The sequence below is a fragment of the Haliotis rufescens genome, unplaced genomic scaffold, assembly GCF_023055435.1.
Source record: "Haliotis rufescens isolate VD_foot unplaced genomic scaffold, xgHalRufe1.0.p SCAF_6, whole genome shotgun sequence".
Taxonomy (NCBI): domain Eukaryota; kingdom Metazoa; phylum Mollusca; class Gastropoda; order Lepetellida; family Haliotidae; genus Haliotis; species Haliotis rufescens.
In genome coordinates, this window is record NW_025964334.1 from 44,065,055 (window position 1) to 44,082,562 (window position 17,508).

At 37.9% G+C, this 17,508-nt stretch overlaps 1 protein-coding gene across 4 annotated transcripts in view; it reads right to left on the reverse strand.

The window, feature by feature from the left end:
• Positions 1 to 17,508, reverse strand: part of LOC124114609 (spectrin alpha chain, non-erythrocytic 1-like) — a 456,322-nt gene that overhangs the window by 341,875 nt on the left and 96,939 nt on the right. The gene's annotated exons all lie outside the window — the stretch shown is intronic.

Below are 17,508 nucleotides of genomic sequence, written 5' to 3' on the forward strand. Positions count from 1 at the left end.
TGATTGTGGGTTCGAATCCTGGTTCACCCTGATTATATTTCTAGGTTTGTCAGCACCATACCCGTGCTCGTGGGTTTCACAGAGTGGTATATGTCTGAGACCTGGATCACTTCAGGCTTTCCTCCCACAATAAGCTGACATGCCACGATATAACCGGAATACTGTTCAAAGCAGCATTAAACCCCACTCACTCACTGTACAAATCCTATCTGCCAGTACCGGGTATACTGCATGGCTCTCATTATCACTACAGAATTTGGTCAATAAAGTAAATCTTGACTAAGAAATAACGCTCTCCTCCCATTCTCTCCTGCTTCCTAGCTAAAGGCATGGAGACACGAAATCAGGGTCGGCTCAAATTCTAGGAAGATTGTCAAATCTGTGCCATATCTCGGTAGATAGAATCATGAAAAGTAATGTATAATGAAGAGGTTAAATGTAGAATTCTATTCTGTCTAAATCTGACGTTTCTTTTGCGGTTCTGTATATATCTGTGGGAGGTCTGTGACTTTTGTATCTATATCTGTGGGAGGTCTGTGACTTTTGTATCTATATCTGTGGGAGGTCTGTGACTATTGTATCTATATCTGTGGGAGGTCTGTGACTATTGTATCTATATCAGTGGGAGGTCTGTGACTATTGTATCAATATCTGTGGGAGGTCTGTGACTATTGTATCAATATCTGTGGGAGGTCTGTGACTATTGTATCTATATCTGTGGGAGGTCTGTGACTTTTGTATCTATATCTGTGGGAGGTCTGTGACTATTGTATCTATATCTGTGGGAGGTCTGTGACTATTGTATCTATATCTGTGGGAGGTCTATGACTATTGTATCTATATCAGTGGGAGGTCTGTGACTATTGTATCTTTATCTGTAGGAGGTCTGTGACTATTGTATCTTTATCTGTGGGAGGTCTGTGACTATTTTATCTATATCTGTGGGAGATCTGTGACTATTGTATCTTTATCTGTAGGAGGTCTGTGACTATTGTATCTACATCTGTGGGAGGTCTGTGACTATTGTATCTGTATCTGTGGGAGGTCTGTGACTATTGTATCTATATCTGTAGGAGGTCTGTGACTATTGTATCAATATCTGTGGGAGGTCTGTGACTATTTTATCAATACCTGTGGGAGGTCTGTGACTATTGTATCTATATCTGTGGGAGGTCTCTCACTATTTTATCTATATCTGTGGGAGGTCTCTCACTATTTTATCTATATCTGTGGGAGGTCTGTGACTATTTTATCTATATCTGTGGGAGATCTGTGACTATTGTATCTATATCTGTGGGAGGTCTGTGACTATTGTATCTATATCCGTGGGAGGTCTGTGACTATTGTATCTATATCTGTGGGAGGTCTGTGACTAGTTGGCCTGCCTGGATCATGATGTTGTAATTTATAGTTATGGGATGTATATATTCAAATATTCACATATTCAAATGGCATTATTGGACGCTTCTTTTGTACTCCGGTGTTTAATACTTTCCTTTGTTACTACCTGAGCCCTTGGATTCCCTTTTAATTACCCTCTTGGATGTTAGGGTGATCTCACATATACAAGATCTGACTTTTTCAGCACATCTGTTGTTGTATAATCTACCTTTATAGGAATTATGCCACAGTCTTACCATACATATACAACACCATCCTTACCCAAAGGCTAATCTGAGGCCAAGATTGAAAGAAAGTAACATGGTAATAAAATTGGTTGCACTGCATAATGACATCACCTAAACTCAAGGACATTATATCACCTCAACTCAAGGACATGAAATCACCTCAACTCAATTTAAGGACATGATATCACCTCAACTCAAGGACATGATTTCACCTCATATCAAGGACATATCACCCCATATCTAGGACATGATTTCACCTCCTATCTAGGACATGATATCCCCTCATATCTAGGACATGATATCCCCTCATATCTAAGACATGATATCACCTCATATCTAGAACATGATATCACCTCAACTCAAGGGCATGACTGTGAAATTACATATAATAACAACAGTCTGGAGACCTACATATATAGTGACGACAGTCTGGAGACCTCCATATACAGTGACGACAGTCTGGAGACCTACATATATAGTGATGACAGTCTGGAGACCTAAATATACAGTGATGACAGTCTGGAGACATACATATATAGTGACGACAGTCTGGAGACCTACATATACAGTGATGACAGTCTGGAGACCTACATATACAGTGATGACAGTCTGGAGTCCTCCATATACAGTGATGACAGTCTGGAGTCCTCCATATACAGTGATGACAGTCTGGAGACCTACATATATAGTGATGACAGTCTGGAGACCTACATATACAGTGATGACAGTCTGGAGACCTCCATATACAGTGATGACAGTCTGGAGACCTCCATATACAGTGATGACAGTCTGGAGACCTCCATATATAGTGATGACAGTCTGGAGACCTACATATACAGTGATGACAGTCTGGAGTCCTCCATATATAGTGATGACAGTCTGGAGACCTACATATATAGTGATGACAGTCTGGAGACCTACATATATAGTGATGACAGTCTGGGGACCTACATATATAGTGATGACAGTCTGGAGACCTACATATACAGTGATGATAGTCTGGAGACCTACATATATAGTGGTGCATACGCATTAACAACATGCTCTTGCTGTTGTGTTACATAACAGCACCGACCCTCAAGGTCCTTTTTTATCCTTTCTTCAACTTTTGGTAATTCAAGTGCATTGTTGTTAGAATAGAATTTTGAAGTCACATTCGGGCCCCGCTATTGTATATTGGACCAACAGTCACTAGCACTGCCGGGAGGCTGGGGGTGTCCCTGGCTGTGCAGTCAAAGTGGTTCGGTTTCCTGGATCTATCGGCTGAATCTATATCATGTCCGTACCATTCTGGAAGAGGGAAATCAGAGTGTTCGACAAAGACATTGATGTTAACTGTACCACCATATACTGAAGACGTGAAAATCAACAAACTCAAGTCTTCTTGCATGTCAGAACGAAGGGCAAGGTCACCTCCAGAATAGGAAAAGACAACCGTGATCTACTCACAGCGTTTAACGCTAGACACAAGACCAAATAGCGTCCATTCCAATTTGGAATGAACGTTGGAATGCTTTGGAAAGATCGCTCATTCCAAACTTTCCAAAGCTTGGAAAGATCGATCTTTCCAAAAAATCCAAAATATGGAATGGCAACATTTCCAAACATATTTCCAACATTGGAAATGTTTGGAATGACTTGGAATGGTTTGGAATGGTTTGGAATTGTTTGGAAATATGGTTAGAAGGAAGAAGTTAAAATATGTTTTATCAGTAATTTGAACAATAAAAAGACTATGAATTAGGGGCTTTAGGGGTTGCTTATATAGTAATTTTGAGATTTGGAAAGAATGCCAAGAGTGGGTGGGGGACGAACTAAGGGAGCTGTGTGTGTTGGGTGGTTGTTAGATAAGGTAGTTTTGGTTTTATTATTTTATTTGGGGTTTAAATGCGACTAATTAGTCCTGTTTTAATTAGGTATAAACCTAAGGCTTTGAATTTTTCTAATTTATTTTATGGATTTAGGATTGATTCTAGTGTAAGTCCGGTTTTAAGATTTAGGGTGGTCTGTAGTGTTGTTCGGTGTGTTTGGTAGTGTGGCAGTGAATGAGTACATGTTCTGGTGTTTCTTGTTGTTTGCAATGTGGGCAGTTTCCTGTTGTGGGTAGATTAGCTATTTTACGGTGATTATTTAGTTTGCTGCAGCCTGTTTGTAGTTTAGTAATTATTCTGTCGATTTTTTTGGATGGGTGTAGTATTTTTGGTTTATTTAGTTTTTTTTGAGTACTTTCCTGATTTGGCTATTTAAGTTTTGGTATATATTTTGCCATTTTTTGTTGATTTTTTGTTTAGTGAGACTTTTGATTTCTGATTTTGAGCTGGGTAAGTTTAAGCTTATTTCTGGGAGTTAAAGGGATAATTTTGCTGCTTTATCTGCCTTTTCATTTCCAAAGATTCCTACGTGGGCGGGGGTCCAAATGAACTCTATTTGTCTACCTGCCCTAGTTAAGTTGTTTGAGCTATTGAGTATTTGATTTATTAGTTTGGGGTGGTTTTTAGTGTTTTTATTTTTGAGGGCTTGTAGTCCACTGAGGGAGTCGGTTAGGATGAGGATTTTTTGTTGTTTTTTAGATTGCTGATTGTGTAGTGCTGAGACAACTACTGACTGATATAGAAGATTTAACGTGCGCTTTCCGACTGCAGCGTATTTCGCACACGGGCCTGGCCGGGCCATTTAGTGTATTCCGAGAAGGGTGAAAGTGGTGTGTGCAACCCAAGAGGGGGCTTTTAGGGGTTGCTTATATTGAATTTTTGAGATTTTTAAATTTGGAATAAATGCCGAGGTGGGTGGAGGAGGGAACTAAGGGAGCCGGGTGAGGTCGGTGTTTGTATGTTTATTGGATTTTGGATTGGTAGATTAATTAGTTTTTAGATGCGCTTAAGTAGGTCTGTTTTGATTAGGAATACGCCTAGGGCCTTGAAGTTTTCTAGTTTATTTTGAGGGTTTAGTATTTCATCTAGAGTAGGAACCTTATTTAGATTGATGGTGGTTTGTAGAGTGGTTCTGTGTGTTTGGTAGTGGGTGCAGTGGATGAGTGCATGTTCTGTGGTTTCGGGTTGTTTGCAGTGGGGGCAGTTGCCTGTGGTGTGTCTTTTATTTTTTTTTACGTGGATATTTAGGTTCGTGTGTCCTGTTTGGAGTTTTGTAATTAATCTGTCAATTTTTTTAGAGGGGTGTAGGATTTTAGGTTTGGCTAGTGGTTTTCTGAGCACTTTTTTGATTTGGCTATTTGAGTTTTGATATTGATTATGCCATTTTTTGGTTATTTTTTGTTTGTTTACACTTTTAATTTCTGATTTTGAGATGGGTAGGTTTAGGCTTATTTCTGGTATTTTAAGAGATAATTTAGCTGCTTTATCGGTGCTTTCGTTGCCGTAAATTCCTACGTGGGCGGGGATCAACAAGAAGGCTATTTGTTTGCCTGCTTTTGTTAGGTCGTTGGAGCTTTTAAGTATTTGGTTTATTAATTTAGGTCGTTTTTTTGTATTTTTGTTTTGGAGGGCTTGTAGTCCACTAAGGGAGTCGGTGAGAATTAGGATTTTATTGTTGTTTTTAGATTGTTGGTTATGCAGGGCTGAGGCCATGCCCATAAGTTCGGCCGTGAATATAGATTGGTTGTTAGGGAGTCCGTAAGATTGTGTGGATATAACTGGTTGTGTGGTATGGACTCCGAAGCCTGTGTGGTTGGAGATCGGGTCTGAAGATCCGTCAGTGTATATGTGACATCCATTTGGCCAATTTTCGTGTATGTATGCAAGTGTGGTGGTTTTAGCTATGTTTGGGTCGGTTTGTTTATTTATTTGGTTAGCTAGCGTTGTGTCTATTTGGGGTATTTTGAGTTTAGGGGTGAAGATATTTTATTTTTTGCAGTTTTGTTTAAGATTTTGAGTTTGGTGTTCATTGAGGTAGTTAGTTATTCTTTGGGATATTGGGGTGAGTAAGGGGTGTTTGCGAGCTAGAGTTTGGTTTCTTGGGCTTATGTTTTGGTTAATTATGAGACAACTAATAGGTCTCAAGATTAAGTATTCGGCTGGATGGCAGCTGCCATTTAATTACAAAACAGACAGTCGTCTAGACGGCTCACATGTAAGTGCACCGACATGTGCCTAAGATCATAAAATGGACAATCTTTGGTAACATCTAATTTATTGTTGTCTCACGCCAGAGCTGTGAATAATTCTGTTCATTGAACAATTGGAATTCAGGAAGTTATCAATAATTGTTTTACTTAACATAAGATAAGATAAGTTGTTAACAACATAATATTATGATGTCAGGACGTACTACAGTCAAAACCATATATTTTAAAATCAATTTAATGACAGACTATGATTTCCAAGTCCCGATTAGCAAATCAATGAGGTATCAGTTTCACCACATGTGCACAGACCGCCTATACTTATATATATATTTTTCATAACTATTCTCGAGTTAAAGTCCTATCCTCGTATAAAAAAATCTGTGAGAGTGATCATCATTAACGAAACTCATTCTCGTCAAAGAATACAGAACAAATGAAGAATCAGATGCATACATTTATTGCCATGCTTCATTCATCACGAAGTAGATTTACATACATTTGTGAATAGCACTTAAACTGTGATCATGAATTTTACCATTGTCCATATTATATTATAAATATTAACCACAATATGGATTTCCGAATATATAAACGACTCCAAACTTTGATATTTCAGACAAAAACAAAGTCAGCTGTCTTTTAACGTTCAGGAGAAAAGGGTTTGCTTTCACAATTGAACATTTGTTTTCACCAAAGGACAATCAAATCAAGCCAAAAACAGTAAAAATACACATATATGGTTAGCGACCGCCTTTATACAGCGAGGGGGGAAATTCGTCTGCTCTAACTGCCTTCACAAAAACATTCCAGCCCTTAATTACCGAGGCAGCTGTGTTGTAGTAGCATTACATTCGCTGCGTTTGCAGCATATAAGATGTGTAATCTGTGGAGTGACTAAAGTAATATTACGGCTGAAATCTTACTTGCATGGTTGTTTTAATAGAAAACTTACGGTTTAAAAACACAATTGTTCTTATATAATGTTTTTAGGTTTGGTTTATAAATACAAGAGAAGATTTTTTAAACATATAAAACTGGTCGAAAATACAGCTGAACAATAGAAAAATAAAAATAGGAGTTGTGAATAGTGACAAATTTTAATTACATCACCGTGTCAATAATTATTGATTGATTCCGTCAAACAACTGTCAAACCATTTATTGCCATATACGTACATGTACACAGGAAGTCGGCGCTGTTGGAGGCTCCAGGTAAATAAACATCGTGGTTTTATGACGGGAGATCAGACGAACCGTGAACCAGGGGCATGCGACGTAATTACACCTAAAGGTGGTAGAACCAGGGTATTGTCTCTTGGACTGGCTAATTGACCGTACGTATAATTAGTAAATATATTCGTTTTGACACCCGTGTTTCATGCGCATCCTATGGTGGCCGGGAGGGGACATCGCTTTCTCGCTTTCTCGCTTTCTCGCTTTATCACTTTATCGCTTTATCGCTCTATCGCTTTATCACTTAATCGCTCTATCGCTCTATCGCTCTATCGCTCTATCGCTTTCTCGCGGTTAAGCAGTATCCCCTCTTGACCACTACAGGGGCCGCATGTGATATCTGCTGCAATTGGGAGGTAATGTTGAACTTTTCTCACTATTTACTTAAAACATAATGTAACTGTACAGACGTAGGTGATTTCAAAACAATCCACCGATTTTTGCGTAAAATGTAATTGATTTATTTATGGCCCTATTCAGTTGTATGTGACCATCTCGCCGAAAGCGCGTGGCATATCATGGCAATACGCTCTAAATAAAGCAGGTTAAAATCAAAATATATACTTTTCAAAAGAAGTTAAGAAGACTATGGTTAATTAGTCATGGCTGAATGTTTTGCAAAAATACAATCTTATAATTGTGGGTGTTCTATAACTTGTTTTCGGTAGTATATGATTTACAGTGTGTCATAAGGTTGTCCGTAAATGTTCTTTTTGACATTTGATGTATGTTTAACTTGAATTGTGTTTCTTGTCTTGTGCAAATCTACAAATATATGTACTTGCATATAGTAATTTGATAAACACCGCTGTGAGTGCGTGAGAATGGTTTCACGTTGCTTTTAACAATAATCCAGTTATATCACGGGTAACACCAGAAATAGGCTTCACACATTGTACCCATGTGGGGAATCGAACTGGGTCTTCGGCTTGACGATCGAACGCTGTAACCACTAGGCTATCCCACTGCCCCCATCACTGTGGCGTTACCACAGTTGATATGTGTACTTGTGTAAACTACACATATGGAGAGACATAATTAGTGTGGCCACATAGTTAAGGTTGATTGTGTGCGTGTGTGTGTGTGTGTGTGTGTGTGTGTGTGTGTGTGTGTGTGTGTGTGTGTGTGTGTGTGTGTGTGTGTGTGTGTGTGTGTGTGTGTGTGTCCGACTCATTGTCTGTGTAAAAAGGTAGTAGATATTAAACATAACTCACATCAGAACGCACAAATGTTAACCATACAGTTTAAATGAATAGAAAATTGCTACATAAATATGTATATTCCTGCCTGAGCCTATACTATAATTGGATATCTAGTCTCTCCTGGCGGGAAAGTTAAACTTTATTTTACAAGCACTTTAGCATTAAATTTAATTCCCGAAGACAGTTTGATCGAAAGTCATTATAAGAAACGAGTTGTTTAAAAAAATATATTTACAACGCATTTCATTTCTATTGTCCAAAGAATGGGGTTACGGGTTAATGACGCTCTCGAAAGTCGTATATGTGACTTAAGGTGGAGACATATATCTAATTCATCTGTATTTTGTAAGGGAAACATAACTGTGTACATGTATGCATAATGTACATGCAACTTAATGAACATAATTGTGATCCCAAATCGGACGAGCACATATTCGGCTTCAATTCCAAATCTAATTACCGAAAAAAATAATTCTTTGGACGTTGCAAACAATACAAACTGGCTAATAAAACTGACATATATATAATCTCCTTTTTATCAGTTTTAAGTTTGATGGAGGAATTGGGGGGGATACTATGAACAAAATGAAAATATGAACAGTGACTATCTGTTGTCTTTGAATCTTGCTTATTTATTACACTACAAGAAAATATGCAAGCTAAACGAGAAAAAATTACGTGTGTATTTTGTAACATATGTATCTACTACAAGATGTTTCAAAAATCTAATCATAAGAGGCAAAATAGCGGTGAGAATTACAGGATCACTAAATATCAGCAAAAACCGTATTAATATACGGCATTATGGGAAATATCGCTTTCTCGCTCTATCGCTCTATCGCTCTATCGCTTTATCGCTTTCTCGCTCTATCGCTTTCTCGCTCTATTGCTTTCTCGCTTTATCGCTCTATCGCTCTATCGCTTTCTCGCTTTATCGCTTTCTCGCTTTATCGCTTTCTTGCTCTATCGCTTTCTCGCTCTATCGCTTCCTCTAATGACTAACCATAGTCATATGAAGGAATCGGGTGTTCTTTAACTTCTTTTGAATAGTATGTACTATATATCTTGAAATTAACGTTCGAGTTAATTATAAATGCAAAATAATAAGCGTAGACTTAATTACCGTATTCAACGTAATAAGATCCGAGGGCGCTCTCAAAATTTGAAATATTATTTTTGTGAAAAAAAAGTTGAGTTGAAAGATTAATTTCGTGGTTTATGCTGACAGCCTGAAATGTTTATGTACAACAGATATATTTTTCCCGAATTTAATTGCCCATAATGAAGTGTGCATATAACGAGTGCGTATTATACGCGAATAAATAAGTCTTGTGTACATTAATCAATCGGAAGGGGTGCTAATTGGGATTGTTCACTAGCCAATATATTCGCAAATATCGCTGTGGGCGTTTATTAGAGCGGGGCGCTTATTACGTTGAATACGGTAATTATACTTTGCATTTATGTCTCAGAAATGACTGTTGATAAGACGGCCTCACTGAACACGTTGAATAGCGGAAATACCAACTTGAATATAAAACTAATCAACTATCTATTTCCACATTACGGTGACTGAGAACAATATGTCATCAAAAACTAGAAATTACATAATGGACATCCGGTAGTATTACCATTGCTTGGGTGAGGACTTCCACTTTGATGACATCTACTCCGCAAACAGAATAAGCATAGATATAAACGTTGTTTTTAGGAAAACACTATTGCTTTTAGGAAGTACGTACTACTCAGCGCTATTGAGCGGTGTGATTTGCTATTTGTTTTGATAACTTGGCCCGGGGGCGGGGGATCCAATAGCTAAATAGGGCCATAAATCAATCAAATTCTTTTTTACGCAGAAATACGTTGATTGTTATAAAAGCACATATGTCTGTACTGTTAAATTATATTTAAGTAGATAGTGAGAAAATTTTAACATTCCGTCCATATGTACAATTTGAATCTCAGCTCTCTTTTATGATTAAAACCCACATCAGCCCCACCCCCCCATTGCCCCCACCCCACCCCCAACCCCCCACCCCCACCCCACCCCCACCCTAACAAACACACACTGAGGACAATTCATTAATGTTGTTTTACGTATATACTTTTTATCGTAAAGAAACACGCAACGCATGCGACCCATATCGTGGCCAAGAGGGAATATTGCTATACCGCGAGAAAGCGATAGAGCGAGAAAGCGAGAAAGCGATAGAGCGAGAAAGCGATAAAGCGATAAAGCGAGAAAGCGAGAAAGCGATGTCCCCTTTCGGCCACCATAGCATCCCGGCTCATAAGCAGAATACAGACAAATGAGGCCCCGTGATCAGCGGAGCGTGAACAACATGGATGCCGCCTTTCGGCCGTACCGAACAGTCAAGCTGCGATCTCGGAACTGAATCCAATTGCAAGCGGAGACAAGATTACTTCCCTTACCCAAACATGATCGTTGCTCAGAAATGTTCAAATCTATCTTTAGTAAATCATGAAATTAATGCGAGCATGACATTTATGCGAAAAATGCGATCGTCAGTCCCTCTGATTATTTTAATATGTTTCATTTCATCATGATAAAAAAGTTAGTCACTTATGAGGTTACCACGTTGAAAATGGAAACGATCGTTAACAAAAACAACAAAATGTATTCTCTCATCACTCAGCCTAACAGTGATATAACATGACGGCGTCTTCAGAACAGAACAGAACTTTATTTCTCCCAGGTTTAGGCTTACGTGGATAACGGAAAATTTTGTTTAAGTGAAAGCACATTTGTAATTCAATCTAATATACTTTCCTTGATTGATTATATGGCTGCGGTCGTAGATCCGGGTGTATCTAAATATGCTCAGTATATACACAGGGTTTATTGTTATACTATTAGGACTAATAGATACAATTGAGTATTTATACCCTTGATTATAAAGTTAGTCACTACTTTCACACTTTGATTTGTAGGATTTGGGTTATGATTAAATTGACAAAATAAGAAATCATTCCGTGTATATGTGTATTATATATTGTACCCCAATACGTAATTAAATTGTGTATAAATAAGTACACTAGGTTAATTACTGTAATTGATTATTTGATAAACATATTCACATTTAGTTGTGTGATATGTCACAGAGGTAAAGCTAATTCATAACAACTAATTGTCCCATTTATTTGGTTTCTATCTTTTATATGAAACAAACTCTATAACATGGGGTGATAAACTTCATTGGCAATAGACGTAGCATATAATTGTCCACATGAACAGTCTACTCTGTTCCAGATATGTTTATTCATTTTGTCAGCATTTAAATCGTTGCATTCCTGGCTAGATGATTCATTTGACGAAATCTTGTTCCCTGTTTTGAATTACCGTCAGATAGTTCCAGAACAATTATAAAATTTTCAGCCCTATGTGTTGCGCATAATTCCGAGATTATTCGAAGTTCATATTCTTGTACGAACACTTATCAAAATTCATTTATACCTAGTACTATTATGTACATATGTATATTAGTTCAAATTATAATAATGAGGCCCTCTATATTCTCGAAACGGTCTTTGTTCTACGACAACCGTAAGGCGGTATGGGAAAACAAAATATTTGTTTAATTGTTTAATTGTTCAAAGTTCAAAGTCAATGTCATATGATTATAGACAAGAAAGATAAGAAATTAAATATAAAGAGTAGCCACTTTAAATGACAGAATTTCTTTTAGTTAAATTTGCTCATGATTTGGTCTTTTCGTGGTACATAGTGCCAAAATACTCTTAATTATTTACTTTCATGTCATTACTAATCTCACATAAGGTCAAAAGTTGTACAACTTTTAACAGATATGATTATGACATGTTGTATCCAAACATTTCCAAACATTTCCAAACAAATCCAAACAAATCCAAGCTTGGAAATATGACCTTTCCAAATATTGGAATGGTCATATTTCCAATTGGAATGGTGGTATTTCCAAGTTTTGGATTTTTTGGAATGGATGATATTTTGTCGAGTGAGAGATAGGGAATGTTATTGTAATATGTAATATTTTGGGCCACAATATCAAAAGTAGAGGCACACTTCTACAGAGTTTTCGAATGATTTGTATGCTTCGAATGGCGACACTGATGGCACAACCGGAGCATCAAATGTAAGTCTAGATATCTGTCCAGATAGTTTAAACTGACTTCATTTCACCACGCTTAGCCTTTTACGTTAAATCAAATTGAAAGTCGTGAAAGCAGTCAGGTGCATCACATTCATGGGCAACATCGATCCATCGACAGATATTGCATATGGATATGGCTTGATTATATAATGTCTACAGTAGCTCTATGCATAACCACTATAGAATGCAAAGCGATTTTAATGTGTGTGACGATCCTGTTTGGTATAATAAAGTGTGTTAATGTTTCTCGCTTTTGTGAGATTCCTTAAGTTCTGCCTTGTAGTTGTGAAAGTGAATGACGTTTCACGATTTTTTTATGACTGAAAAAATTATAGTCACCGTGTGACAGAGGTCATGGTTATCCAATCAAAACGAATAAAACGAGGTCAACCTTGTACGACATGCACACGTGTGACGTACGGATGTAGTATCTTACCACCTGTGTCAGCACCATGTGGGTAATAATGTGTCCTTACCTGCAGGTTGGGTCAGCCTAAACATAGCTAAACTTCTTGGTTCCATGCAAGATGCATATTCTTGTCCAGAATGTATGTTTTGTTTACATATATGGAAAATGTATTTTGTCTACACAACTGTTTGATAGTTTTTTGTATGACTGCTGCTAAAATGAGTATATTGTTACACATCTGCTCTCATTCTTTATGCACACATTTATTGTGATATCACAATTTGCATGAACAAAATATTCCCAAGATTCTTGAGAGCATCTGAAAAGGATCACATGACACATTTAATGGATCTCTTCTCATAATGGCTTCTCCCAGGTGCTCTCTATACCTGAACTGCTTTATGGTAGGAATATTCCAACAAATTTCTACTAAGTCAAGGTCAGTGAATAGTGTGTCCTGTGTTCACTCAGTCCACACTGTCAAGAGTGCTATAATATGTATTGCTGATTTCATGGAACATTTCTGTTAGGCTGGCAATACTGTTGGGGTGGAAATAGCAGAAGCATTTTTTGTCATTAATAGAGGCAAATTCATGAGACTTAATGTGGTATGAACGTCTAGGGTGTGACGATGACCAACAACAGGGCTTGACAGAACATCCTTGAATTTCTGGTGCTGAAAGTAAATGAAATTCTGCTTCTAGTTGTGGGTATTGTAAATTCTGCTTATTGTCTACTTGATGTACTGGGAATTTTATGAAACTTCCAATCCCTCCACTGTTTGACAACAGAGCAATTAATGGCAGTCATGGAGGACTATACATATGATGAACGCAAACCCTTCATGTTCTGTTAAGAGTTTATCACCGCATGATTGAAACACCAGACACTGCTTCCTATTTGTCGCCAACAGGTTTACTTGTTATTGTAGATTGTGTACTATAGCACAGATTCCATCAAGTACACCACAGTCTCTCCTGCAAAATGTCTGCGCCTCAAATGCATTACTAATTTTGCATAAAGTGTGCACTGATATAATAAATATATTATCATACTGTTCATGAAAATCATAATCATCAGGTTGTACTTGCGGGGTTGCAAAATTTAATGTTCTGAACAGCTGCAAACATGAGTTTTTTCTTCTGTTAGAATATCTATGAAATTTGATCTAGCAACATTGCCAATAACTTTGCAAGGATCAATTAATTCATCAATAATGCCATGAAATCAACATGCTAAAGCACTTTACTGCTGGTTTTTCCCAACAATGCTGAAGGGGATGTCAAATATAAATAACTGGTTCAATTAATATTTTATTTACTTTCAAATGAAGAATTGATGCAGGCAACTGAATGCCTATACACACTGGCCAAGAAACGAAACTCATAACAGAATAATCAGTGTTTCATTACATGTTTAATGAAATAGGATTACACAATAGTTCATGAAGATACAACAACCAAATTTTGAACTGGATGGGGCACATGTTTCTTACACTACAAACAGTCTTTTAATGTTCTAAGGGATGTCTGTGTCTGTGATGGCACTGTGCCAAAGTCAGTACCTGGTGTTACCACCACGAGCATTGATCACAGCTCTGCACCGCCTGGGCATGGACTGTATGAGTCGTCGAATCTGGCGTTGTGGAATCCTTCTCCACTCATCCTGCAATGCATGGTTCAGCTGTTGAAGCGTCTGTGGTTGAGGCTGTCGGCGTCGCACATGTCTGTCTAGCAGATCCCACAAATGTTCAATGGGGTTTAGATCAGGCGATTTGGAGGGCCGTGGCAGCACAGTAACATTGTTGTGGGCAAGATAATCCATTGAAACATGTGCAGTATGCGGTCTTGTGTTGTCTCGCTGGAAAATCTCTCTTCTGACGTCAATGGCGGGAATAAGGTGACGTTGAAGGATTTCATCTCGGTAGCGTACAGCAGTTAAATTTCCCTGCACGTGCACCAGATCTGTCCTACCATTCACGGATATGCCTGCCCACATCATGACACTTCAACCACCGTATCGGTCGACTTCATGAATACAGCGTTCATTTCTCCTGTAGACACACATCCCTACCATCATGGCAATACAGCATGAACCGCAACTCATCACTGAACCATATCCTTCTCCAGTGCACTAGGGCCCATGGTCGAACATTTCTGCTCCATTGCAGACGTGCACGCGATGATGTTGCCACAAAATGGGCGATGTATATGGTCTCATTGGACGTATCCCATGCTGTCTTAGACGATTTCTGATGGTTTGCACTGAGACTCTACGAAGACCAGGAACATTGTTAGCTGTGTATGCTGCACTGATTGTCCTGTTGCGAAGATGCGACACCCAGATGAAGCTGTCCTGCGCCGCAGTTGTGACCCTGGGTCTTCCACTTCTCGGTCGATCTCTTGTAGAGATGTGGAGTCTGTAGCGCTGCCACAGACGAGAAATGGTACTCTGCCTCATGTTAAAGTGCCTGGCTACTGATGTCTGACTTTCTCCAGCTTCCAGATGTCCAATGGCTCTGTTTCTACAGTCTTCATTCAGTCTTGGCATCATGAGGGTCACGTATACAGAACATCGGAGAGTGATTCGCAGCAGGACTGCCACATTTTTATACCCATCGGTATAAAGGTTAAGTAGCCGTATTTGCACGTGCATCTCGCTTACAGCTTTTTCTCCATGCAATTTCTCCCAGTTTGGTTTCAAGATGCTGTATTTTGGCGACAAGTCACCAAATGTTGTGTTCGGGTGCAATAAATTAGTGTAAGGTCAATATTCACAGTTAGCAATGACATTTATATTGAGTTCAAGCCTTCATCTTTAATAACAGTCAAGTTTGAAAAACAGATTTCAGCAATGCGTTTCTTTTTTGGCCAGTATATGTTAAAAGGAATAGTTACAATGACTGATTCACTCAGGGAATATACATAAACACTGAAAATTCATGGATTACACATATTCCTTGAAGAACAGATTATGTGTTTATGTACATAGTCCCTGAAATCAAGATTCATACTCAAATATTTCCAAGTTCTCGACTTTCACCCCACCATCAATAAGTTAAGGCTAGTCAGTGAGTGAATTAACATTGTATATTGCACCAACAACAATTTTGGATGGATAGCGATTAGAACATTATATGAATTACTTTTCAAAATGTGCAAGAAGGACTGAAATACTTCTGAATATTACACAGAGTTCGACATTAAGGGTGGTCCTGGGTTCCTTGAGGTTTGCTCTGATAGTGCTGGATTCAAGGCATCCTGATAAAACTAACAAGATGTAACTAAAAAAGCTTGACCATATCAATTATTTAACTATCTATAACTCACCTGTAGCCAAAGCTAGACCACAGAATTGCCAAATGATATGAAGAAGTGATATTTCAACACTACTGTGTTGGACTTGGGTTTAGGGGCGAAGTAGAAAGAATACAGTCATGAAATGTTATTTCAGAGAATATGGATAAAAATATTATCACTATCTCAGGGATTTTCAGGATTTTCAGGATTCAGCTTATTCTTTGTGTGAATTAGGCATCACATGTAATCCCCGACAATGTCAGTGATAATGTATATTACCTGTAATGTATACAGGGGAACATCTCTCCCTTAGGGCAGACCCTATGCAAAATGAAAATAGTTTGAATTTCCTAATATTTTTTTTGTACTTTTGAGTATGGTAAAATTAAAAAAAAAAAGTTTTTGGTTGTAAAACCTTTCCAATAATAGCATATGGCCAATATTCCATTTTTTCCCAATTCCAAAACTTTTTTTTATCCCCTCAGCATATAATGCAGGGGGATATAGCGATCAGCCAGTCTGTCTGTCCGTCCGCCCGTCCATCCGTCCATCTGTCCGTCTGTCTGTCTGTCTGTCTGTCTGTCCGTAATCATTTCCTTTTCCGGGGCAGAACTCGAAAACAATTCAGTGTATTTGATTGAAACTTGGTATATCTATCAGTCACATACCGGTACTGAAGTTGTGCCTTTTGCTATTTAGGAATATTATAAAAAAATTTTTTTTATGTTTCCATGGTAACAAGTTGGACTTAGGTTCTATAAGGGTTGTGTTCATTTCCGGATCATAACTCAAAACCCATTCAAAACTTTCTAACAAAATTTTGCATGTCTATCAGACTCATGCTGAACTGGTGCCTTTTGCTATTTAGGAATTGTAGAAAGTTTTATTTTTTATGTTTCCATGGGAACAAGTTGGACTTAGGTTCTTTGAGGGTGGTGTTTGTTTCTGGAGCGTAACTTAAAAACTGTTAAATACTTTCTTACAAAACTTTGCATGTCTACCAGGCACATACTGAACTGGTGCCTTTTGCTATATAGGAATTTTATAAATTTTTATGTTTTACATTTCCATGGCAACAAGTTGGATTTAAGTTTGCATATAGGGTGGGTTTACTTATGGAGTATAACAAATAAACTGTTAAATATTTCCTTGCCAAACATTGCATGTCTATATATAAAGTACATACTGAACTGGTGCCATTTGATATTAAGGAGTTTTAGAAATGTTTATTTCAGAATTTCTATTGCAGCTATTTTGACATGGGCTAAGAGAAAATGTTGGGTCAGTTACCTGGTTTGGGACCATAACGTGTTAAAATGGGCGGGGGATATAGATGACTTCGTTGACTATACGCTTGTTTTGTTATTGTTTCTTGTAATTTGTTATTTGTTTGCATAAAAAAAAACCACAGAAACACACATGTTTTACTTTCCATTTCATATGGATGCGACCATGGTGGATCTTTTGTTGGTAAACAATGTATGCTTCTTAAAGAACATTCAACTG